This window comes from Rhipicephalus sanguineus, chromosome 1 (genome assembly GCF_013339695.2).
Source record: "Rhipicephalus sanguineus isolate Rsan-2018 chromosome 1, BIME_Rsan_1.4, whole genome shotgun sequence".
NCBI classification, from domain to species: Eukaryota; Metazoa; Arthropoda; class Arachnida; order Ixodida; family Ixodidae; genus Rhipicephalus; species Rhipicephalus sanguineus.
Window position 1 is genome coordinate 334,296,071 of NC_051176.1, and position 24,620 is coordinate 334,320,690.

A 24,620-nucleotide genomic window follows, 5' to 3' on the forward strand; every position below is an offset into this window, starting at 1 on the left:
TTCATGAGAACGCTCAATTTGTTTCGTTAAATCGGGCAGTTCGTAAAATCGAGGAAAGAATTTTTCGGTTCTTCGAAGTCTAAAACTGTAACGTAGCGTTGGCCGAAAGCTACTGCGGTATTTTCGTTGCCACTAATAGACGTCTTCGTGTGTGAAAAGTCCTCGAGGGCAGCCGCAGCATGAATTCCTCCCATACCCGAGTGATGCAGGCGAGGTAGACGATCACGTGATGCTAGGAGAAGCTGCCAACATTTAAGGACAGGGAGCACGAATGCAGTTAATGTGCGAGCAGACAGAGTGAGAAAGTTCCAAGGAGGCGATCAGTGCCAACTATATCGCATAAACTATTAAATAACGAAAGCAACCACCTTGTTCCTGCGGGAGTATTTGCAGGGCCCATAAAACACTCCTGCCCGGCGCCATTTGATATGTAAAAGCGCTACCAACTGCCGCGTGCGGCCTCCTCAAAATAAAACTACTGTCGTGACTGGCGTGGCTGGATGTTATAACGCGATTGCGTTACAGTGCATGCTTGTAGAAAAGCCGTCTGTAGGAAAATCGGAGAGAAACCGCTGCGTTTTTGCTCATTTATTTCCGGAAGAACTTTGTTAGATCGAGTTCTGTGCCACGAAAGCTTCGTTAATTCGAGTTGATGACAACCTTGAATCATGTGGGTACCTGCCGGGAATGGAAATTCCTTCGTTAGATCAGGAAATTCGTAAAGTTGGGTTTCGTTAGTGCGTGTTTTAACTGTGTCTGTTACACCACCAGGTGCAGGCGGCAAAAATAGCAAAATTTAACCAACGTTTCTCAGTTTCAGTTTATTTTCATTCAAAGCAACACATTATAATAACTTATATACAGACAAGGCTCCCAAAGTCAGCGACTGCACCGGGACCCTTGATAAATTGTTCTACAAAAAGACTGTAGAATACAAAGCAGAAAATAAATTCACATAAGCAAAAATTCCTTAAACTGAGTGTGGACACAAGTCAAAAGCAGAGGAGCAAGGTCACAATCATGGCTCAATTATACAGCTACAAGTTAGTGAAGAAACATTATATAAAGTTGATAAGACAGTAAATTCTTTAGTTGATATTTAAATGAGTACAAAGTAGATGACAATTTAATGTCCCCGTCCTTCGTTTCCAGCATCCGCTGTTGCAGTCATTAGGATTTCGTCGCTCCAAGTAACATATGAGATAGAGAGATAATAATCTTCAATGAAATTCCTGAAGACGTTAGCCTGGTTTATCGCCTCGCTCGCTACTCCAAGTGTCAGGTGATGACTATGGTATATACGATGATCACATATACACACAAATAGTACGTAAAGTCACAAACGCACCTATATACACAAAATAGTCATTCACAGACTTTTGTTAAGTGGAGTGTTCCTCAAGAACACCAACAGCGCTTTTGTGTTGCGCACCGCACAACTGCTGTCTTGCCATGGGCCGAGAAGGTGCCGGAGCTCCAAGCTTTAGCCACGTTGCAAATTAAGAGCTGCCTTCAGAATCTGTCGTTCCGCGTCGTAACGGGAACAGTCACAGAGTACGTACTTTAAGTCTTCTAGAGTAAACGCAAACAGACATCGCAATGGGTTTCTTCATCATCGATCAACATTCCGTGAAGCTAAAGCTTTGCCGTAATTATACCTTAAGACTGTACATCGTGGTACTCTTCACTTGCGCGGATACATTTCTCACGTAACGAAAAAAATAAGTTTTATGACAGACAATCGAATTCACCCAAACTTCCCAGCAGCAATTGGTAATTATGCGGTTATTTCAACTTTGTGCTCTCGCACAACACACAAGTGCAGTCAATTTGGGTTTGCCTAGAGAAATTTTTGCAATGGCTACATCTATGAATACAGCTAGGTATCCAAACAGGAAACACTGGGATGTATCTCCAAAATTCTTTTTAGATGCGACGCATCTCTTGCTCGGGGGTATGTAAGGCGGCATGGTAATCTGCACGCGCCGTGGTAGTCCACACTCACACTACGCATGCGTGCCTCTCCTCCTTCCCTCTCTCCGACAGCTGCGCGTTACTCTCTCCACTTCTCTACCAGCACCTGCTTGTGCTTCTCCTGCGTTCTCGCTTTTGCTTTCGCGGCACATGCGCTACTCTCTTCCTCTAAGCGGATAGAGCGCAGCGCGCGTTCAGTGCAACGCTTGCTTTGGTTGACTCCGCTCGACTCCATTGGTGCTTCCGATGAAGCGTGATGGAAGCAACAGTCCCGTCAGTGAGTGAGCTGACGCAAGCACGCGTCAGCATCAGCCCAATTGCGTCCACTCAAGACAAAGCTACGAAGCGAAGGGCAGCAAACTACCATTGACTGCACATGCATTGATCACATCCTCACCAATTTCAAGATCCACCCACTGCACCAAGATCCCCTCACGGTTCATTTCAGCGACCACAAGGCCATCTTCATCAAAGCAAAGTGCACACCTCAAGTACTAGATGCTGCTCAATAAAGACCTTCGTTAACCGTTTCACCTTCGTCTAAAACGTTAATAACACCGTTAATAACGATCCGAGGTAGGTGGCATGCCCAACGAACGCCAGCGGAACGCGATCGTGCAAGTGCTCCGGCTTCGCATCGCCTCATGGTCCCCTTTAGCGGGAGATGGTGTAATTTTTTTGCATTAGACCACTCTAAATACTTGAGGTGGTGACACTTATTGCCGTGATTTTCCAAAAGCTAGACAATATTGGTTTACAACGTGCATCTATTACAGGCGTTTGTCACGAGACGAGAAGCCAGCTTGTCACCAGCGTGGTTTTATTCGGTTTTCGTTTTGTTTTTAAGAAAGAAAGGCGGTATTGTTTGTTCTGCACCACTTCTTTCTCACATCTTGAAATAAAAGTTGAGCTATAAAACTGACTCATACGCGCATGATTCACTGCTGCTACAGCCTGCGTATGCATGACACATAAGGTAAGTGGTATGTTAAGAAAACACTTTAACCCTTTGCGGTCCGTTGTCGGGCAGCGCCCGACAACGCAACACGGCCGTAGCGGTCCGCTGTCGGGCCCCGCCCGACAAGGGTGTTCGTGGTTTAAATTTTGCTGTTTTCTCACCGCGAGTCGCGCGCATTTTTTGTATACATGAAGGGCCATCTCTTGAGGAATAAGTGAGCTTTGTTTGTTGAGGTTTTACTTTTTTGACACTAGGGTGCAGCACTATGATCAGCACGGGGCCTAGAGCGTACCCACTCGCGCGCGCGGTTCGCTGAGAAGCATGGCCACGTTTTCACCGCGTGCGTTTTACGGCGGTGCTTTTAGCGAAAGCGAGGATGACTTTAGTGAGGAAGAGAATTACGTGCCTCCACCAGACAGTGATGACAGTGATTCGACAGAAGTGAGTGACGAAGACGACGACGGCGGCGGTGGAAACCTGCAGTAATAACCCTGGCCTGCACACAGGGGAATGCTTTGAGCGGTATCATACGTTGCCCAAATATCACTAAAAGAGTTGCCTGCAGAATGCAGGAGCAAAAATAAATATCCTGTGCGTTTCTCTTCCACAGCTTGTGTTTTTATTCGCGGCGCCAGAAACTGGCGAAATAGTTTCGGACCGCTAGAGCCGGAAAGTGGGTAAAGGTTTTGGACCGCAAAGGGTTAAAAACATAGCTGCACAAACCGCGCATAAAAAGTCAGCGCACATGCTAGTTGACAGTACCGTTCGTTTAAAAAATGAAGACTGCAGTGCGCAGACTGCAATGGTTGTTCATTCACGTCGATAAGGGTGACACGTATAGACATTTTTTGTGTGTTTACGCGATTGATTTCACACTCATTTCGCTAGTGAAAGGTACATGCCTACATAATAGGGAAGTTACTCATTGGTACGTCAGTGCTCAAAGTGATTATGATTTTTTTTAGGGGGGGGGCAGGGGCAGGGGGGGACGCTTTCAGAGTTTCCGGTCTCAGTGCACGCGTTGATGTATTTTTAAGGGGAGATGCTACTCGAAGACACTTTTTCTTTAATATTCACCCTAGAGCAATGAAACTTGAGCTGCTTATAGAACTTTTTATGCTGATTTCAAATATATAATTAGTTTTCTTGCAAGTTGCATACTTTTAGTTCTGCAACATGACAAAGTGAAAAACTTAAGCCTTTTGCCCCCCCTCTTTTCAGACCTAAACTTCAATAATTTTTTACAATTGATTGTTCATAATGTTTCAAATAAAGTGTGCAATGCAAATAACTAATTAGGAAGTCCATACAAAATATGTACTAGACGTGAACAATTTTAACGTGGGAAGTTCATATTTCTCCTACCCTAGTAAAAGTTTACATAACTTTTTTTTATTATATAATAAGAATATTGAAACTTAAACAAGATAATTGCATTTAACGTACTTTGGAAAAAATTTGGGAAAAATTTCATGCAGATCTGAGCACCAGAAGTACCCGAAAAAGGAGGGGCACATTGACAAAAATGGCAAAATTTGCGTTTTGAGAAAAACGAGTTTTAAAGTCAAAATTGCATGTTTATTTATCAAAGATGTCATTGAATGCGACTAAATTTGTACACAAGAAAGAGCAATCCTCCTTGTAGTGGCCACTGGCATTAAAATGCGCCAGCACCATAGGTTTGGCCCTCACAGCTCTTTCGAGCTGACTCCTCGACAAGAGATTTTTTTCTTCAGCGCACGCCGACGAGCCCCTGCTTCTCCTGTTAGTTTTTGAGACATTTTTTTCTGGCGTGTGCTGTCCCGTGATGTGGCAAGAGCAACCAGATCATGAGGCGGGAGCACGCCAAGCTCTTCCAGAACACGTTCAAAACTGGAGTGCCCTCGATTAAACCAACATGTTCAGTGCTGTCATATCAGCAATCAACGAAGACTCGTCGTCCTGTGATTTTTCTTCGTCGTCGAAAAGTCCGATCTTTTTCTGGGAGGCACTCATATATTCGAATGCCGCGGCAAACTCGTCGGACGCATCGGCGTCACTGCCACTATGCCTTGCGGCAGCAGACGCTCTTTTCGTGGTTTGAGTGTTCGGCTTTGATTTGCGCCGGCGTCCTCGAAATTTGTGCGCCGCGTGAAACTTCACAGGCTGGTGACCGCGCTTCCTACGGCTTTCTTCATCCATAACAGATAAGCACTCGAGAAAAGCGTTGTTCAGCTGCGCTGCTCAACGAGACACGGATCCTGCAAGTAGGCTTCACAGCACACACAGGCGCGCAGCGGCCAATGGCGGCTCCCGATCCGTACCACGTGATTTTAAAGCCAGTCGCGGCGCTCGAAAAAGGCGGCAAAAGCGTGCGTCTCTTTATTATTTCTTGCGCTGCAGCAGCGCGGGAAACCGTCGTTATTTGAACAGTGAGGCTCGGCCAGCGTTGCCAGATGGTGAAATTCGGCACCAGATTGGGATAATCTGGTGAAAATTGGGAGCTGCTGGTGTTGAGGTGCCAGAACGGCTACACCAGACAAAATCTGGTGAAAAGTGGTGAAAAATGTTGAGGAATATGGCTCGTCACTACAATTATTCTTATTTACACCGCGTTGTTGCCGACAACTTATTGGTCCATCATCCACATCCCACGAGTAGTGCCAGTTTCTTGCTGCACTCAAATCTACAAACCTTCAAACCAAAGCCAGCCGAGCAGGCCGATTGTGTGGCGAAGGTTGCGGGACAGTTCGCGGGCCTGCTGGACGCCACACCGCTCATTCCTCTTGTCTTTAGTAATAAAGTCTATTTTCTCTTTCTCCTTGTTTATGCATATCCACCTTTATGGCTCTAGAAGGGAACGGGCTCTAAGGAGGTTAAAAAAAATTCTAGAGTGGAAGCAATCGAAACGTCATAGGGGCAAACGTGAAGCCAGCGTTCGGACATACCTTACCTGAAAACCTTCTCGTATGTCTGATGTCCGATTAGAAAATGCCCTTGTTCTGGTGACGTAAATGGTAGGTTAGTCATAGGTCGGTTATGAGGAAGGTAATACATATCCGGATGAGTATGTAGAGCTCGCCAAGGCTTTGATAAGGAAGCCAGTAACACAGAGGCACGTTGGGAAGTATCTGTCCGGAACAATTAGCTATCGAAGTCCGCGTTCAAAACCAACCTTGTCTTTACCTCTTGTTTCCTTTATAGTTTTTGGGCTCTTGACACGCGCTAAGTGGAAGTGGATAAAAGCAGTAAACAGGGCTAAATAACTGAAGTCGGTTTGTGGACACTGGCTTCATCATACGAAGAGAAAACGAGAAGTAAGGGCACGGTGTAAGATATGTGTAGAGATATCTTACACCGTGGCAGCTGTGACAGCTGACTTGCTACTTTTTCTCAGCTGACGTTTTATCGTTCCGCTTTTCCACTCCAGCATCTTTTTTAACATCCTTGGGTGGGCCACCCAAGAACCTCCTTGCCTGTTTCTAGGAGTGTGCAAATATATATTCGAAGATTTCGAATAAATAATCGAATAGTGTTACATTCGATTCGGCATTCGAATCGAATAGTGTCTGTTCGAAATACCAAATATTTTTCCAATATACACTCTTCAGCATGGACGGAAAACTCCGAAGTAACGATATGTTGGAGCATTGAGGGGTAATTTTTGTACACGCTTACATGCATGACTAACAACAGACAACTGTTATGGGTTGCACGGCGGGCTCGCTTGCAAATTATAGCTTCCAAAGGCATAGCGCATCCAAGACGGGACGGCGAATGACAAGTAGACAGGCATAGGCATCAGGGCGTAGCCAAGGGGGGGGGGGGGGGGGGGATTCAACTCTCCTGAATATTTTCAATTTTGTTTGCGTATATGTACGCACACATACAAACGAGCGCACGAACATACATAAAGTATGGTTGAATACCCCCCCCCCCCCCAAAAAAAAAAGTGCAGAAATAATCAAATCACTCTCTTTGTAATAATATCGTTATAAACAACAAAAATATTTTCTACTTAGAAAATATTTTCTAAGTAAAGCGCTAAAAAGAAAAGAAATAACGTTATAGTCGCCATTTTGTTGTGTTGGTGAAATCTGGTGAAATTTTGTTGTGGGGTTGGTGTCGAAGCCCTTTTCCAATCTGGCAACGCTGGGCTCGGCTCTTCGCCTCATGCGGTCAACAATGGCGAGCGGCGGCGCATTATCAGCGGCAAGGTGCTCGAAGATGACACACTTCCGGCCTTTTGACAGCCACCTTGTGCTCTTTAGACGCAATTTTAAAGCGTTTCCAGTTGAGTCTCGGCATTGATTTTTTTTTTTCAGAACAGTAGAGGTACTAATCTTAACAAAACAGGTGAAAACAAAAAATCGATAATTTTTTAGAAAACTCGCGTTTTTCGACCCGCATCTCCCCTTAAGAGAGTACCATGTCGGGAAGGAATGACCACATATTTCACATTTACAGAACCTCTCGCCTGTATGCATGCATTCCTGTCTACGCATATTTCACGAGTGGGCAAATGATCGAATGCATGTCGCGCATTTGTAGGGTTTCTTGTCTCAATGAGTACGGCGAGCCTTCGCGAGATTGGACTGACTCCAAAATAATTTAGCACATACGTCGCAACGATGTGGCATTTCGCCCGTATCAATACGCGATTTTTCACGAGATAACTGTTCAGTGTAAATAATTTCTCGCATATGTCGCATGCGTGGAGTTTCTCACCTGCATGAGTGCGGCGATGTGTCGCGAGATTGTACTCCCGCGTAAAATGATTAGCGCATATGTCACAACGATAGGGCTTTTCGCCCGTATGAATACGGTGATGTTCCACGAGATGAAAGTCTCGTGTAAATGATTAATGCACATCTCGCATCTGGGGCGTCGTTTTCCTGGCGGTTTCTTGCCTTGGTTGACTTCGCCATGCACGCCGTCCTTGCGCTGTTCCCATTGCATGGAGCCAGTAGCACCGCTGCGAGTAACCGGAGAATGGAATTTAATAGGTGCACATGATCGCTTTTTTTTTTCTGAAAGATAGCATCACATTGCTATAGGTAAAGAGTTTGCCGAACAGAACATAGCTTTCATGGGATTACTATTTTACTGGTATGTGGAAGTGCGAGTGTAGTGGTTGTGATGTAAGTCTTTTTACAGTTTACCAATGAAGGGAACGACCTTTACACGACCTTCACAATGACCTTCAAGGTAATGAGTGGCACAAGTTCGCCCGAATAAAGTGTTTCGTCTTGAATACGCTGACTGCTGCCTTCTTCGACATCGTGACCATGTGACAATATCTTCATTCATCTTGGGGCCATACAAGAAAAGTGTTGTGGAGCAACATTTGGTGCAAAAATAATGTTGTGGGGCCCTTAAAGGGGCCCTGAACCACACTTTGAGCTTAATGAGTAAACACGTTCTGTGGATTGACAACATAATTGTGATTCTGTACTCTTGTATGACATGTGGCATTCACAAATGAAGTGCCAAGTTGCAAGTCACGACATCCTATTTTCAAGCAAAGTGGTGAGGCAGCCACCAGCAGCTATCCTCTGCCACATTGGGCAGATTCTCATAAAGAGCTGACACCGACTTGTAAAAATTTCATCTTGAGGCAGGGTGTTTGAATTTGTGCGCTCCTTTCTACTGTTACTGAGTATATTAATTGATGCAGTTAACCAAACAGGCTTCAGTATTTGAAAACCTACGGGGTCTGTCCGTGAGGTAATGAGGCTGGGTCTGGTAAAAGGAATTTACTGATCCGATTTGTATATACTGTTAAAATTCTTTAAAACGGTTTCCTTCGGTGTCAGTACACTATTTCCAATGTGATTCCCACACTGCAAAGGCTCCCTCAAGGTCAGCTGCCGTGACCTCTTTCAGGGATTATGTGACTATGTGGATGGTGGGAACACTGTCGAAACAGTAACCTCTCAGGCTTCTCTTGAGCTTTGGGAACAGGTGGAAGTCTTCCAGGGCTCGCATGAAGGCTGTATCAGGGCTGCATCAGCCCTGATGTCAGCCTGGCACATTTCTTGTCCTGAAGGCTCAAGAGAAGCTTGAAAGGTCACCATTTCAATGGTGCTCCCGTCTTTCAGTGGGCTCTCACAGAGCCTGTGAAAGAGGTCAGGGCTGCTGGCATTCAGGGAGCCTTTGCAGCGTGGGAATCGCGTTGGACGTGGTGTTTTGACGCCCAAGGAAACCATTTTGAAGAATTTTAATGATATGCACCGATCGGATCAATGAATTCTTTTTACCAGACCAAGTCTCGTTACATTATGGGCAGACTCTATGTTTTGAACCTTGGTAATAATTGTGCTCTTCTGAGAGAAATGGACTGTCATCTGCTCATGCTTGGCCACGTCGATCGGATAGGGTTGAAACACGGCACTGGAAGTAGGGTGAGCACTGCCCTGCACCTTCAGATTAGAGGTGGAGTATGTTGAATATGGATGGGAAAGGGGAACAAAGCACATGTGCTTCCGCTTGTACTAGGGCTTTTTATATAATTGTCTTGGTGATATACTTCTGGAGGGCTCATTACACATTCTAAAGCATTTTCGAGACATTGAAAAAAGGTTTTTCAAGGGCCCAATGCACATGGCTCTGTTGTGTAATTGCAATGTGCAAGAAAGTGCTGCTCAATTTACAAGTAGAAATATATTAACACATGGACAACAAGGGAACACCACAGTGTTTGTAAGTTCTCTTTCTTTTTGTCCTGTGTGCAAGTACTACTTCTCGCGCAAGTACTACAATGAAGAAAGTCTTGGCAAATGTTAAGACATATAGCAAGCACAAGTTTTTTTTGTTATCACTCCCTGTTTGAGTTTTGGGATGTTGTGAGAGGTGGAGTCACTGTTATTGTCTGTGATTCTTTGACTGCAAACGTTTGACCTCGTGGTGTCAAAGAATACAAAATGGCCACATTTAAAGCTTTTTGCCATGCTGACTTGCAAAGTTTACAAACTGTAATAGCACCCGGTACCTGTGCTTCATTTGGCTGTCTCTGTATGAGTGAATAACATTCAACTAATATTTTTCTGTTTGTCTGATTTGTCATGTAGCAACAGGGTGTAGAAAATGATGTGCCCTTCACCGCCTTATTGGGCTGGATAATGGTCATCTCATCACTTGTTACAGACAGACACTTTTTAAGGGAGCTTAGGGATTGGCAGGCAGCATAAACTCATGTGTGGCGGGGAAGATGGCCGGCAACCATGATTGTAGTGCACGAAGGGAGGGTGAGCAACACTTAGGGAGTGAAAGAATTGGGGTGGGGGGGGGTGTTCTTGGATGGTATGGGAAAGATGGATGGCAGAAACAACTGAGTTGCAAGGAAATGTCTAGGGAAGTGAGCTGTATGGGGTGCGGCGGGAACAACTTTAACTGCATGTGGTACATGTGGTGATTTTTTCTGGCACTTAAAGAAAGCCCGTGAAATATAAAATAAAACTATGTGACTGCGCTTGTGCGCCACCATACTGCAGCGCTCTCAACCGTGCTTCGAGCGAAAAAGCCGGTGCGCGAACCATCAACCTATCGCTTATCAGGGACAATGGCACTTCCTTGCCATGTGCAGCTGTCAAAAATTCTGACGCATTGTGTGGACCACTTATAAATTGCAGTGTTATCTCGGAGGCGCCAAATTCACCGTAGAGACGGACCACTGTCCCCTTGCCTGGCTGCAAACCGTGACATCAAAGAACAGTTGCCTTCTGAGGTGGAGTTTGATTCTTCAGCAACATCAGATTGACATTAAGTATAAGAAGAGCAAATTGAATGGAAACGCTGACACACTTAGCCGCCCTTTCTAAGCGATTCAGGTGTGCTCTTCCCAATGTCTCTAAATTGATATTTGAATTTTTTTCGTGCAATTGTTTGTGTGATTGTGTAATGTAGCACATTTGGTTTCTCAGCATAAGTCAGTCCTGAGAGTTTTGAGTGTGAGCTTTTTCGTATCAAGCTAGTAATGAAAGGTTGTCTGCCATCGCTCCTTTGGCCTGGTTTACTCGGTGGCAGCCGAGTGCTTGCTTGTACATGTGGTTTAATTTCAAAGGCGCCGAAGGATCTAGGTGGCAACTAACCAGACAATGCGACTAGCGAAGGCGAGCTCCTGGCATTCAACTGCGGAGAATCCCGCCGTCCCTCCGAGCAGCAGCGGTGACTGCTACGCTCCGGGACTCTTCTGGTGAGGGAGGAGGCTGTTATGACTGACCGTCCCTGGCGACGCGTTGTCTATGACAGTGGACGGAAGATGCATTCCCACAGCTCGGGACCCCTTTAGCTTCCCAGAAACGGGTGCCCCGCGGCGGGAAGCACCCCATAAGGGGAAGAGAATTGTGCGATTTGCTAAGCATGTTATTTCTGGCGCAATGCTTGAAACATGAAGATAGGACAGAGAAAGAGACAGATGAGCACCAAGTATTGATGAGCGCCATTTCAAGCATTGTGCCAGAAATAACATGTTTAGCAAACTTAGGCGCCAACTCGCCTAGGAACAAGTTCTTCTAGAATCGTGTGAGCTCCGATGGGCAGCACAGAGACGTCAAAGCTGGCGCCGTCTTCACAGTGGGCCGCTTTGGCATTGTTTGGTATGCCGCTGTGCCGACCTGTCTCGTATGTTTTGACAAGAGCAATTATAAGTCGCTGTAAACCCTTTCCTGCCCTTCTAGGGAGAGGTGGAAGAACTTGCCCGATCTCCGCTCCTCCCTGTAAGACCCCACAAGAGTGTCGCTGACCGAAGGAACTTTGCTGCATCAATGAGTGCAACGACCCCTCGGCGACAGAGTGTATATTGGCTGGTATCATGGTGGTTGGTGTCGCGTGTGATTGGCTACAACCAAGAAGGAGGAGCCAGTCTGAAGGGTTATAATGACGGAGCTGAGTGAGACAAGACACTCTGAGCCCTGGGTTAATGGCTCATCCAGTTCGCTCGTCGCTGAACTCTTACCTTTTCACTATGTAAATAAGTGTACAAAAAGTGCCAGTAAACTTGTTTGCTTACGTTTTCCCAACTCGAGAACGTCGGTTCCTCAACCCGGAGACTCAGTCACGCTACCAAATGGAGTCCAGGTCTGACGCAACCCTAACGTTGCAGCAACTGGTTGCAGCAGTGGAACGTAGCTAAACCTGGGTCACAACAGTACTCATACGACTCTCCACCACTGTCCACAAGGTAAAGCTGATACTGACCGCAACGACTGGTTCTTAGCCGGCTTCAAAGAATACCTTGTCAGAAATATCCGCAGTCACAACCCGTTTGACTAAATTGAGGTGCGTGTTAAAGATCCCCGGGTGGTCGAAATTTCCGGAGCCCTCCACTACGGCGTCTCTCATAAAAATATTTTGGTTTTGGGACGTAAAACTCCAACAGTTGTTATCCGCAATCACTTTGTGAAAGCGCGACATTGACTAAAAGCAAACATAGCATTTCTATTATTTGAAACACTAATATAATAATTCTAGGGGTTTAACGTCTCAAAACCATGATGTGATTATGAAGGATGCCGTAGTGGAGGGCTCCGGAAATTTTGACCACCTCGAGTTCTTTAAGATGCACCTAAATTTATGTACACAAGCCTCAAGCATTTTCGCCTCCATCGAAAATGCGGCCGGGATTCTTATTCTTCCTAATTTCATTTTTATTTCAGGCCATTTCCTGCGGAGACTAAAGGCTGAAACAGCCTGACGAGACCCCTGCCCCCGTTCAGTTTATAGAGTGTTGACAACACATATACAAAAAAGTGCACATTGTATTGTAGTTGCGGATTACATAAAGGGTCTTATAGACCCTTTATAGACCCTTTATGTAATCCGCAACTTTGCGCGTCGGTTTACCGAACGTCTAGGATCCAGTGCATTACTCTTGAAGAAGTGACCGTGTAGCATTTAGTTATACTGTATGGTCGCATACTTAGGGAGAAATACAGCTTTCAGCTAGAGGCCCCCGTCTTCTGCTGTGACAAGAAAGAAGGACCGCTCGCGAAATTTATGTTGTAACGTCTGATACACTAGATAGCGCTCACAGTTCAGGCTGTACGCACGATTGAAAAGGTGCGAGTGGCGCCGTGTTAAGGCAACGATCAGATGAAACCTGTGGCGTATACTGGCGCAGCTGCTGTTAATTCTAGCTGGGAGGCAGAAACTCATGTCACTCTATTTCCCGCAGTTGCCTGTACCGATGGTCTGTTCGAGGCCAGTATGCTTCTGTGTAATCTCTGCATGGGTGACGAAGCTGTCTGTGTGTTTGGCGGAGTGGAACATGCCAAGTATAAGACGTACAAGACTCCACCAAATAAACCCTACGCTGGAATTCCGACCTCCATCCGGACTTCGTCGACGTGAAGCTTCGCTTCTTTGTCGGCTTTGGTTAGGAGTTGCCTTCACGAAGGCATACACAACATTAATTGGAGTGACCGACAGTGCGGCACGCGAGGTCTGCAGCACTGAGAAAGACATCGATCATCTGCTATACCACTGCCCTCGATTTGCCTCTGAAAGACGAATTCTTTCTGATGCGATGCGACGATTGGATGATCGGCCGCTCTCCGCGCACATGCTGCTGGAGCACCGTCCCCATCGCTCAGCGGCCCACAAGGCAGTTAAAGCACTTTTGTGCTTCTTACGGACTATGGGCCTTTGTGAAAGCCTGTGACTGTTGTACAGTGCCACCGCCACATACGTGTCAGCGCATTTATTGATCATTTCCTTTTATTTTTCTTCTCGCTCCCCCCTCTCTCTGTCTTTGTCTCTCCATCTTTCCACTCCCCTTCCTTTTCCCCCGGCGTAGGGTAGCCAACCGGACTGCTGTCTGGTTAACCTCCCTGCCTTCTCCCTTTTGTGTTCCTTCCTTCCTTCTCCATGGGTGACCTCAAGGAAGAGATCGCGTCAGTCCGCAATTATAGTATTATGTAGGGCTTCCACAATATCTAACCGACAAACCGTGAAAAGATGCCGTGCTTACGAGAGTGAGCGTCTTATTTAATTCCTCTTCCTCCTCGTCTCTCTGTTACCTTTCTCAGGATTTCCTCACCCTCCGCCACACTGCATGTTTCAGCTGCGACTTTCCTACCAGTGTGGTCCCCGAAGGCGCCTCCGGTTTCGATGAGCTCGAGTAGGCAGGCTTCGAGAAAATACGACCTGCTGCCGAATAGTCCAGGGATGATGGCCACAGATGCTTGAATCCGCGACATCAACCAACGACGACGGGCCCCTTGTGTCCAGTGTGCGAAAGTGGGAATTTTCGCACACTGGACACAAGGGGCCCGTCGTCGACGCTTTCAAAAGTGGGAATTTTCGATCGTCAGCGGGTCTGATAAAAAGATTTGGGTCCATATCAAACACGAACGATGTCTCTCAAACGATGAGATATCGGTTTTAAAGCACCCATGAAAAATGACGATTAATCGGTTAAAACATTCCACCGAAAGCTATTAATCTATTAAAGGCTAAATCGATTAACGATTAACAATTAATCGATTAAAAATTCTAATCGACCATCTCTACTCTATGCATGCCTGCCAAGTTTGGAGAAATGGAATCCGGGAGATCTACTCAATGGGGGGGGGGGGGGGTATGAAGTATGCCGACCGCGGGGGGGGGGGGGGTACTGCGATAGCAATTATATGGACACTGTCAGCGAGATTTTGCGGTCGCCGCTGATCTGTACAGAGTCCACAGAGTCCAAACCGATAACATCGCTTACGCATCGTCTGCTTCACGTGCGAGTAAATGCGCGCTAGCGCTAGGGACGAACGCGGTTGAAGCAGAGATGAAACGACCCGGCCGTCACCGTCGCGCGAAGGGCACATGCGATAACATCGCTCCGCGTGCGAGGCCTGTCGTCGCTTGCTTACCAGTTATTTCGTCGGGCAAGGGACCATAAGGGGCACCGTTGAGACGGGGACGGTCACGAGCGCTGGCGAACACGCTATCTCGACAGACATCGGTAACGGCTACCCTTTTAAGTGCTGGGCTCTCCACTTAAAGCAGTAGTGACACAAAATTTTGAAGGCGAGATAACTTGTGGGATAGATTTTTGTGTACACAAACGCATCATCTACGAAATATTAACGGCTGATATAACCTATAACACATTTAGGATCAATTTTTAAATTGCGTGTAGCGAATCTGTACGCGAAACTACGCGAAACGTCCCACCTCGCGTCACCGTGAGGCACGGGGCGCGCAATGCACTGGACGTGCGGGGCAAAACTGGATTTCCGGGAGATTTCTCTATGACCCATACAACCGGGAGAAACGTTCAAAATCCGGGAGTCTCCCGGGTAATCCAGGAGACTTGGCAGCTATGTCTATGGCATGTATCAATGTCCCTCTCATCAACTGCATCATCGAGTAGTTCACAGATTTTTCTAACTGATCATCGGTGGAACGCGTCGTCTTTTAAACATCAGGCATAGAACTTTCCAGAGTTATCGCTGGTGCTCGCGTACGTTCTCGAATCAACTTGACTATTCGCTTACTGCACATAATCTTAACAGAATGATCTCGAGCAATCGCGAAGCTTCCACAACATTGCGGCGTGGTTGACGCCGAGCGTTGCTAACAGTTTTTTGTGGGTGAAACATGAATACATAAAAATAAAGGAATAAATTCGCATGGCAATATAATTACAAAAATTGGCGCAGATAAACGAAAGCTATTCAACTAACAAATTCAGCCTAATGGAGAAGAAAAAACGGCATACCTTTTCATAGTTTGCTCACTAAATGAGGACTCATGCTGCTTCCACTCAAAACGAAGCCAACATTCACCAGCAGGGAAAGCCGTCTTCGCACAACAGCTCACAGCTGCACTTTCTGATGGATGTAGTTGTTAGCGGAGCACTTGTAGCAACACCTCGAGACTTCTTCAACCAGAACACCTGATGGCTATGTATCTTGGTGTCTGCGAAACATTTAGGCCATTGCTGTCACAGAATGTCACCCCTTTACTTATGCTAATATTAATAAATTAGAAAAAGTTTAAAACGAAGCGGTAAGCTTTATTTTTAATCGCTATGACAGGGTTTCGGTCTCAAGATTGGTGGCGAAAGCTAATCTAAAGCACACCTCGGATAGGAATAAATATGCACGATTACGCTTCATGTTTAAAATAGTTAAAGGACACCCCAATGGCAGTATATCTAATTATGTGCATCTTTCAACAGGTTATAATACCATAGGACGACATAGCCTTTCAATCGCTCCACATCAGCCGACTAACAATGCTTTTAAGTATTCTTTCTTTTCGCAAACAATTATAGAGTGGAATGCCTTAGATGCACCCACTGTTGAAACAGACATTAGAGGAATGTTCCAATCATTGCTTGCCAGTTGATTGTCTAAAGTTCATTGCCTCCGTCTTTTGGGCCTTTTCCTTATAATTTTCCCTAAGCCAGTTTTAGTGATGTTGTTGCTTTATCTTGTGTTTCATACAATTCGTGCTATTGTTTTTGCTTAACACAATCATTTTATGTATAATTTATCATTGTAACCCACTCTGCAATGATTCCAATGGAGTCAGCAGTACTGTCAAATAAATAAATAATAAAAACAAACTAGTACATACTGCAGCTGCCAGACGCCTTGCACTAGCACTTATACTTCTGCATGTCGTAGCTGACATCAATATCATGAAATGGCACCACCAGTACTGTATGTACGTGAGCATTGTGAAGAAGTTAGAGCGGGTCTGACGGAAGATGAGAAAGATGAGGGTGTTTGTAATAAGAACATGGCTGACATCGCAGTCTAGCTGAACTGTGTATTATTACAAATTGGCGCAGTCGCTTGTACTTTCTGTGTGGACATTAAAGTCAAGATGTGGGTGGACTTCACCATTGCAGCAAATCAATGCAGTGGCATCCGGATCTTGGCTGCAGTACCTCAAGGTGAAAAGGAACAACCTCTTCCGGAAGCAGTGAGCACTAACACATTTGTCTCCTATATAAGCACTAAAACGAAGCTCGCTCCAGATGATTTAATTGTGAAATGAACAGTGAGGAAAAACATGAAACTTCAAGATTATGATAACTTTGTTTTTACTCCAATTGGAAATTGCGCGAAGCCTGCTACCGCTGCTTCGTCTGACAGTTTTGTCGAGCTGATCAACAAGTTTCTTGAAGTGAAACTGGAACAGAACAAGCAGCAGCAAATGAGTTAAAGTCAACACGTGAAGTCAGACATATTTGACGGAGAGTCTAGCAGTCCCGAGTCCAGGCTAGCATTTTATGAATATGCATGCAATGAAAATTACTGGCACAGTGACGAGGATAAAGTGAAGAACATGTGATTATTCCTATCGGGAATAGCGAAGAGTTGGTACAAATTGCGTGTCAACGCTCACAGCAGCAAGCCATGGATAGAGTGAAAAGAAAGTTATCTCTGCTCGTTTGGCAAGAACAAGACGTTGCTATGGGACAAAGCAATCGCACAGGTCTGGATCTGCACTCAGCTATTTTTATGAGAAAAAGCAGTTTCTCCAGTTGGCTGACTCATCCTTGCCCGAGTCGTCTGTGGTTCCGTTTATTATCCATGGTTTGACTACGGACCTCCAGAAACAAATACAAGTGAGAGGACCCAAGATGGTTGGCGAACTTCTGCAGGCAATTTAAAACCTCTACCTTTATGACCTAGGTACCCAGCGTCAATCCATGACACCTGGTGCCAGGTGTCCAAGTACCACACGAGCTGATGAAAGACACTCGCTTGCAAGCTGGAAGCCTACCGCAATGCCTGTGTCCTTTTTGACCGATCAGGGAGGCTCAGGCCAATATGAAGAGCTAGATGATGTGACAAAAAACTAAATAAAGAGGGTCTCGGCTTCCACCCGACGACATTAAGAGAAGCTGTTTATTTATCTCACTCATAGAGAAGAAAAGGAGCGCATTAGGTAACAGTGGAGCAAGCGTCACCGTTATAAATGCTAGTATTCTTGACAATGAGAAAGTAAAACAAGGACAGTCTGTAGAAGTGCACAGATACGATAGAAGGCAAGATGTTCACAATAAATGGACATGTGTAACCATATTATGTCTCGGCAACACTGTCGCTGCACAAGCCCTGGTACTCGACGGAGTGCCCTATGAATTACATTTTCACGTCCAGCCATCAGAGCACTTCACCTTAACATATACTGGACTGGAGAAGCAACCACAGAAGAAAAGCGCCACAGCCTCAACACTTCTTCAACTTTGCCTTTGAGGACCCTACAGAAGCCATCATCTGGTAAAGATGTTAAGATGCTTTACCCGGAATCGCTATGCTTGAAAGGATATCCTAAGGCAACTACAAAGTTTGAGGCACCACTCGAGCTAAATGACACGACGGCAGTGAGAAAAAAGCTCATAATAAGTCACGGGAGAAGAAAATATGGCTTCAGAACGAGATTCAAATGATGTTGGATGCACAAATCATTTGTCCATCCACGTATACATTCGCGTCGCCATTACTATTGCACCTAAGGAAGATGGAAGTCTCCAACTCTGCACAGACTACAGACAAATTAATAAGCAGACAGAGCTTTTTCCATTTTGTATGCCACGTATAGACTCTATCATAGATGACACGGGTGGCTGCAGAGTGTTTTTTAGCATTGACTTATGTAGAGGATTTTGGCAAATTCTGCTTTCTGAAAAATACAAGAAATATACTGCTTTCCTAACAGCCTTTGACGTCTATGAGTATAATTGACTCCCATTTGGATGGAAGAACTCAACTGCTTGGTTCCAGAAGTTGATGAACAACATTTTGCAACTGTTTCTTGCGAAGTTTTGTAACGTCTACATCGACGATATAGTAGTTTACTCCTGCAACGAGGACGAATGCTCAAACGATCTTGCTAGTTTACCTCAAACGCTTTGTGATGCTGAGCTCAAAATTAATGACAAGAAGAGTGAGTATTTCCAAAGAAAAGTTATGTTTCTGAGTTTCTGGGTAGAGTATTTGATGGCCAAACCAAGACAACAAAACAGGAATCAGTTGAACGAATCACAAAAATGCAGAAGCCCTATGACATACACTCTTTGCAGGTATTTCTGGGCTTTGCGGGGCATTTTCAGTCATTCATAAGAGATTACGCAACGAAAACCAAATGCCTCACAGAAATGACTAAGAAGAACGTGCAATTTCAGTGGACAGCAGTGTGATTCCATTTATCACAGCCTTGTGAGCATCATTTCATCTGATCCGGTTCTGACTCTTCCAGACTTCAAGTTGCACTTCGAGCTGAACACCGACGCTTGTTATTATGGCACAGGTGCAGTGCTTTACCAAAGAGATACAGACTTTCCACGAAGCCGGCAACAGGGGGCCCTCAGGCACTATTTGTACACCTTCCCAAAAGTGCCACTCAACTACACAACAACAGAGAAAGAAGCCTTGGCAGTCCTAATGGCCGTTCACTATTTTAGACCTTACCTGGATAGCAGGAGCTTCATGCTCTTTACTGATCATCAAGCATAACGTATATCCTTAACCTCGCAGAGCCTAGAGGAAAAATCGCAAAGTCGGTGAGCAAACTCCGGCAGTTTGCTTTCGTGGTCCATCACAGGCCTGGGGAGCACCTCAAGGATGCAGATGCACTTTCGAGACTTGTAGTAATTCCTGATCAAGAAAATATCAACGCAACTGTTGTGGGAGGGAACTGAAGAACTCAAGTTTCACGATGGAAAGTTTGCAGTCCCGGAAACAATGGTGCCTCGAATCTTGGGACTTTATCACGACTCCCCACACTCAGGTGAACACAACGGTTTTTGGAGGCCTTATCGCAAGATTCATCAGTGTTTACAATGGAAACACATGAAAGATGACATCCAGCAGTATGTTCAGTCTTGTCATCAATGTCAAGTTCACAAAGCCAAGTATCATCAGAGAACGGACGAGATGGTCTTGCCTCGACACTCCGACATACCATTTGACGTCGTCCAGGTGGATTTCACAGAGCTCAAGAAAAAGGAGTAGGAAAAACACAATCTTTCCTAGTGGCAATAGACCAGTGCACAAGAACAGTGGCTGCACAGCCAAGAAGAGAGGACACAAAAAGTGTCATTGCTCTTTTGAGCCGAGAGTTGTTTAAGAATACCAAAGTAGTGATATCAGACAATGGACCAGCATTTGTAAGCCAGCGTTTGCGAGAGTGGGCAAAGGAACAAGGAGTTATTTTGTGATGCTGCACGCCGTACCAGCCTGTAGGAAATGGCATGGTTGAAAGAATCATACGAGATTTGAAGCAGTTCATTTCGATATACCCAAGTTTTCAAGGCGGATGGAAGTGCTGTTTGGAGGGAGCTGTTGCTCATCATAATCGGTCACACACTGCGAGCATCGGCTGTAGCCCGTATTTTGCGGCATTCGGAAAGGCACCAGTGTTTCCTGTTGATCAACAGCTTCGTATTGCTGACCGCCTGCAATTGTGCGAAAAGCGAAAAACTTCGGAAGCATACCAGCGATACCGAGAGGATATGAAGAGAAACTTCGACCACCACCGCAACACACGGATACCCCCTACACAGCTGAACGATCTGATACTCGTCAGAAAAGGCCTTCCCGGCACAAAGCAAACGTATATGGGACCTTATCGCGTGGTGCAGACTGCATTGCAATAAGGCGTTCTCAAGAGAGTTGATTACATCAACGATGACGGTGTGCTGGAGTTTGCGACCACTGGAAACGTCTTTACGTATCCATCCCAGGAAAGATGAGTCTTCAAAGAGGGGCAGCGTACGTGGGCATTGTGAAGAAGTTAGAGCAGGTCTGAGGGAAGACAAGGAAGATGGGGGTGTTTGGAATAAAGAACATGGCTGACACCACAGGCCAGCCCGACTGTGTATTATTACACTGTAGTGCAACCATCTTGTCACAAAGTCTTGTAAAGGTCCGTAAAGTGCTTCTGAGCTTAAAGCTGTCTCATGAGTTTTTCCATGACAGAACTGGAATGTAATATACTGAAAATAAGTAGGATCTGTGCGCCGACCCACACAGGAAAACACATTTGGAAGAACTTGAATTGCCTTCGAACACAACGCAATAGGAGGTACAGAGCACACTTTGTGTAAACTAGTGTCCCTGCATATACAGGTACATTAGTGTAAACCGCAGAACAGTGCGCCTAGTGTCAGTTGTAAAGGTGTTTAATCTACGTGTTGCACACAGTTTAGCAGATTTAAAGGGCACAGCATAAGTTTTCTTTTTCTGCTTAAAAGCACTGACTACATATACGGCATTAAAACACACAGTACGATCTTCATGACAAACTAATCAAAATACCATAAGCAGCATAAACCTACACATCACACGTCTCCTGCCTCACGCCTGCTTCTCAATAATGCTGGTGTGCTCTTGGTGCTCTTACTGCTGCTAAAGGATCTTCAGGTCCCCTAGTAAACAAACATGCAATAGTAACAAGCATGATTTGCGCTGCGGCATCCCTTTAAGCAGCACTTTCTTATATACTTCACTGGTTATGGGCTGCGGAAAGAAAATTATTACCATTGCGGTGGCCTGAAAAGGCCAAAATAAGCTCCACAGTTATATAGAAGCACAAAACATTATTACCACATTTTAAATGCATAAGGAATCTGTGTAATCACGATAATCGATCAATAATTTGGAGATTTTGCTCAGACATTTCAGATTCCCAGTGATGACAACGGGACAGCATGTTGGCCATGGGCAAACATCAACTTGCGAACATGACCACAACGCCTATACACGATTTTAATTCATGGCAGTGCCAGACCTCAACATTGATGCATCCGGTGACAAATGTTGTGTGCTACACATGGATGTGTTTTTGGTGGAAACTAGCAATGCTGTGAAGTAGGCAACATGTACGCGAAATGCATATTTACGAGGTATTTCGGAGTGAAAGGCAAGATGGCAGAAGGGTAAGGTGCAGAAGCCTTTCACACAAGATTCCTACCTTCATCATTCTGCATAGCATCAATTTATCATGTCCACATTGCTCTAGCCTCTCTCCAGCAACAAAAGTGCCGTTGTTCCTTAACAATACCATTCATCAAGAAGCGAACCATTATGCAGCATCATATTTCTGGCACAGGAATTAGAGCTCTCCCATGGAACAAGCTGTACTTGGAAGAACCTGATCTATTTCTTGCAATATTTACTTTGCAGGGAATCACCCAGAAATTTCTCTGTATTGGTCCAGGGAGACCAATTTGAGACACCAATTTTTCTAAGATATCACAAGCTAGAACCATTTTCAAATAATTATGGCATTCCTACATTTTGTTGACAATGAAGCTCACATCGACCCGGCCAATCATTGTACACATTGGCTGTGTAATGTCCGGCATGTCATCAAATAGATGAAAGAGCATTTTTTCAAGTGTGTACAACCCCAAACATGATGTAAGCATGATTGAACACCTGCTCTTGTACAAGAGGTGGCAAAGCGGGAAGGAGTCAGTGGAAGCTTACTCAACAAAACCTGAAGCAGGGGCATCAGAGTTACAGGAAAAGGGGGGGAAGCCCCCCCCCCTCACCTGCTACATATTTTAGCAGCCCTAATTCACAGCTGCATTTTGTTCTAGACATGTAGTTTATTGCTGGAAAAAAGTTTGCACAAACACATTCCAAATTTTTATCACAACAATAACCAGTTATTTTGTGCACCTCACTTTCATTGTACACTTAATCTGGCTGGAGGCGGTAGTGAAAGGGTTAAAGTGCAGCCCTTTCCAATTTTTCAATAGGAACAACCACGTAACACAAAAACGCTTCTAGTGCTGTGTTATTGAACAAATGTGTCCCAAGATGTTAATGTCAGTGTTGTCATATCCCCCATCTCTAATAACTCACATTTCACGAAGGTTAGTAAATCTATACACATTCTAAAACTATCCAATGGCTTATGATGGGACATTCATACCTAAAAGGCAAGAACATCGCATAATATTGAACATACACCTATAATAATGCATAAAGTAAGCTCTGAGCTTACATTTACTGGAAATAATAATTCAGTATATCTCCTTACTTAGATTTTTCGTTGTGAAACTAACTCAGTGACAAAATGTCTGCGACCATATGTTGCCAAAACACTCCAGCTAATCACACATACGCAATTCATTTTGTACAGACTCTGCAAAATGTTAGAATGTGTGGAAGGCAAAGTGGGTTGACACTCATTATGGAGGTTACTAAAGGCTAAAAGATGTTTTTTCCTTCTTATGAAGTAGTATTCCTGAAATCATAACATCACGAGGGGCGCACAAGAACATGGTTCTCCAGGAATTCAACGCCAGCTTTGTTTCTAGTAATGGCAGGTTTGTGGGGGACTTCAGATACGCATCCGGGTACTCCTACAAGCAGCGTGAAGGTGCATCGGTAAATCTTTGCATACTGCACTAATGTGTGTTTTGTGTTCTGCACATGCAAGAACTGTACGGACATTTCAGCATAAAGCCCTTCTGATACAAGCCTATCATACTTACAAATACTGTGTTCAATTGTGCAAAAACTCGTGAGAATTTATGTAGCAGCTTAAACCTCATTCATGTCCAATTCATCTTACCCAATAAAAAAGGTGACACACACAAACTGTGTTTACAACTATTGTTTAAAAGTATTTCCCATTCTTAATCTGCACACACAGCGCTGAAATTTCATACCTGTTTGCACCAAAATCCAAGGCAACAACATTTGGTACTGGTGCAAGACAGAGGTGTCTTGGCTCTCTAGACGATTCATCCGAACACAGGAGCATCCGTTTGGGCACTACTTTGTTTTACAAACATACGACTGGCCTGAATACCTGTGACACATATAAAATGTGTGTGACATAATTTGCAAGTATCCAGCTTTTCAAGCGACATCATTAGTAATTTCTCACCAACAGCGAGGTTCTTGAAACAGGTCTGTGCAGCCCTTGGCTGCAACCAACCTGCGTCTTGGCACCAGAGTCAGAATTGTGTTGTGCTGCAGTACTAAAACAGGGGGCTGTTCACTGTGCCCCAAGCTCGTTGGAGCGTGGCAGCTCGGGTCACACTTTCTACGGTCCACAGGATAATGAACCTGCTCGGCAGCATCGGGTGCTTCTTGGGCGAGCTGTCCCCAAACAAAAGATAAACAAACACTGCAATATACAAAAAATGGCACAATGTAACAAGGCATGTGTCACATCACATGTAACACTTTCTTTTATTCGGCAGCTCAGAAGTGCAATAGCCCCTTGAGAGAGCATAGCAAGTGCTATGAAAAGTTGCGAAGTTTGTTCCCAAAACTTCAGGGGTTGATACGGCATTAAATTACCCAGAACATTTCACTGTTAAGTTAAATACTTTTTGTCTGTGGTTGACTTCGCTCGTTTAGAGAGGGGAACGCACAGCGCGAAAACGATATGTGTCACTTTGATTTCTCTGCATGCATGCAAACAAACCACTCTGCAAAGGGAGCTGCACTCGGAACGCTGGGCAGCCTTGTTTTGCCAACATTAACATGATCTTTGGCATTTAACTTACCTGTGCTCATCTTCGCCTGAGTACACTCCACCGCGGAACGGTGGCTGGCTGGGTTTCGTGGGTACCAACAGCGTTGGCATTGCACCTTCCTTCAGGCGCCTGCCGTGGTTTGCTTTTGCGAGCCCAAAAGCTTCCATCAGGTAGACAGGTCAGAGCACGAACAAGCGTTTTGATCCCGGGACCAGACGACGCGCCTGACAGCACATAGCCACTTCTTCCGAT

At 45.1% G+C, this 24,620-nt stretch overlaps 1 long non-coding RNA gene across 2 annotated transcripts; it reads right to left on the reverse strand.

Moving 5' to 3' along the window:
• On the reverse strand, nucleotides 1–24,620 carry LOC119379563 (uncharacterized). 2 transcript variants are annotated; one of them, XR_005181243.2, is made up of 4 exons: nucleotides 24,399–24,620; nucleotides 23,771–23,985; nucleotides 15,624–15,823; nucleotides 1–678 (listed from the first exon to the last, which is right to left on the reverse strand). It is a non-coding gene; the product is annotated as an uncharacterized LOC119379563 (long non-coding RNA). The 2 variants fall into 2 exon arrangements; XR_005181242.2 differs by lacking the exon at nucleotides 1–678 and having other exon boundaries at nucleotides 15,299–15,823.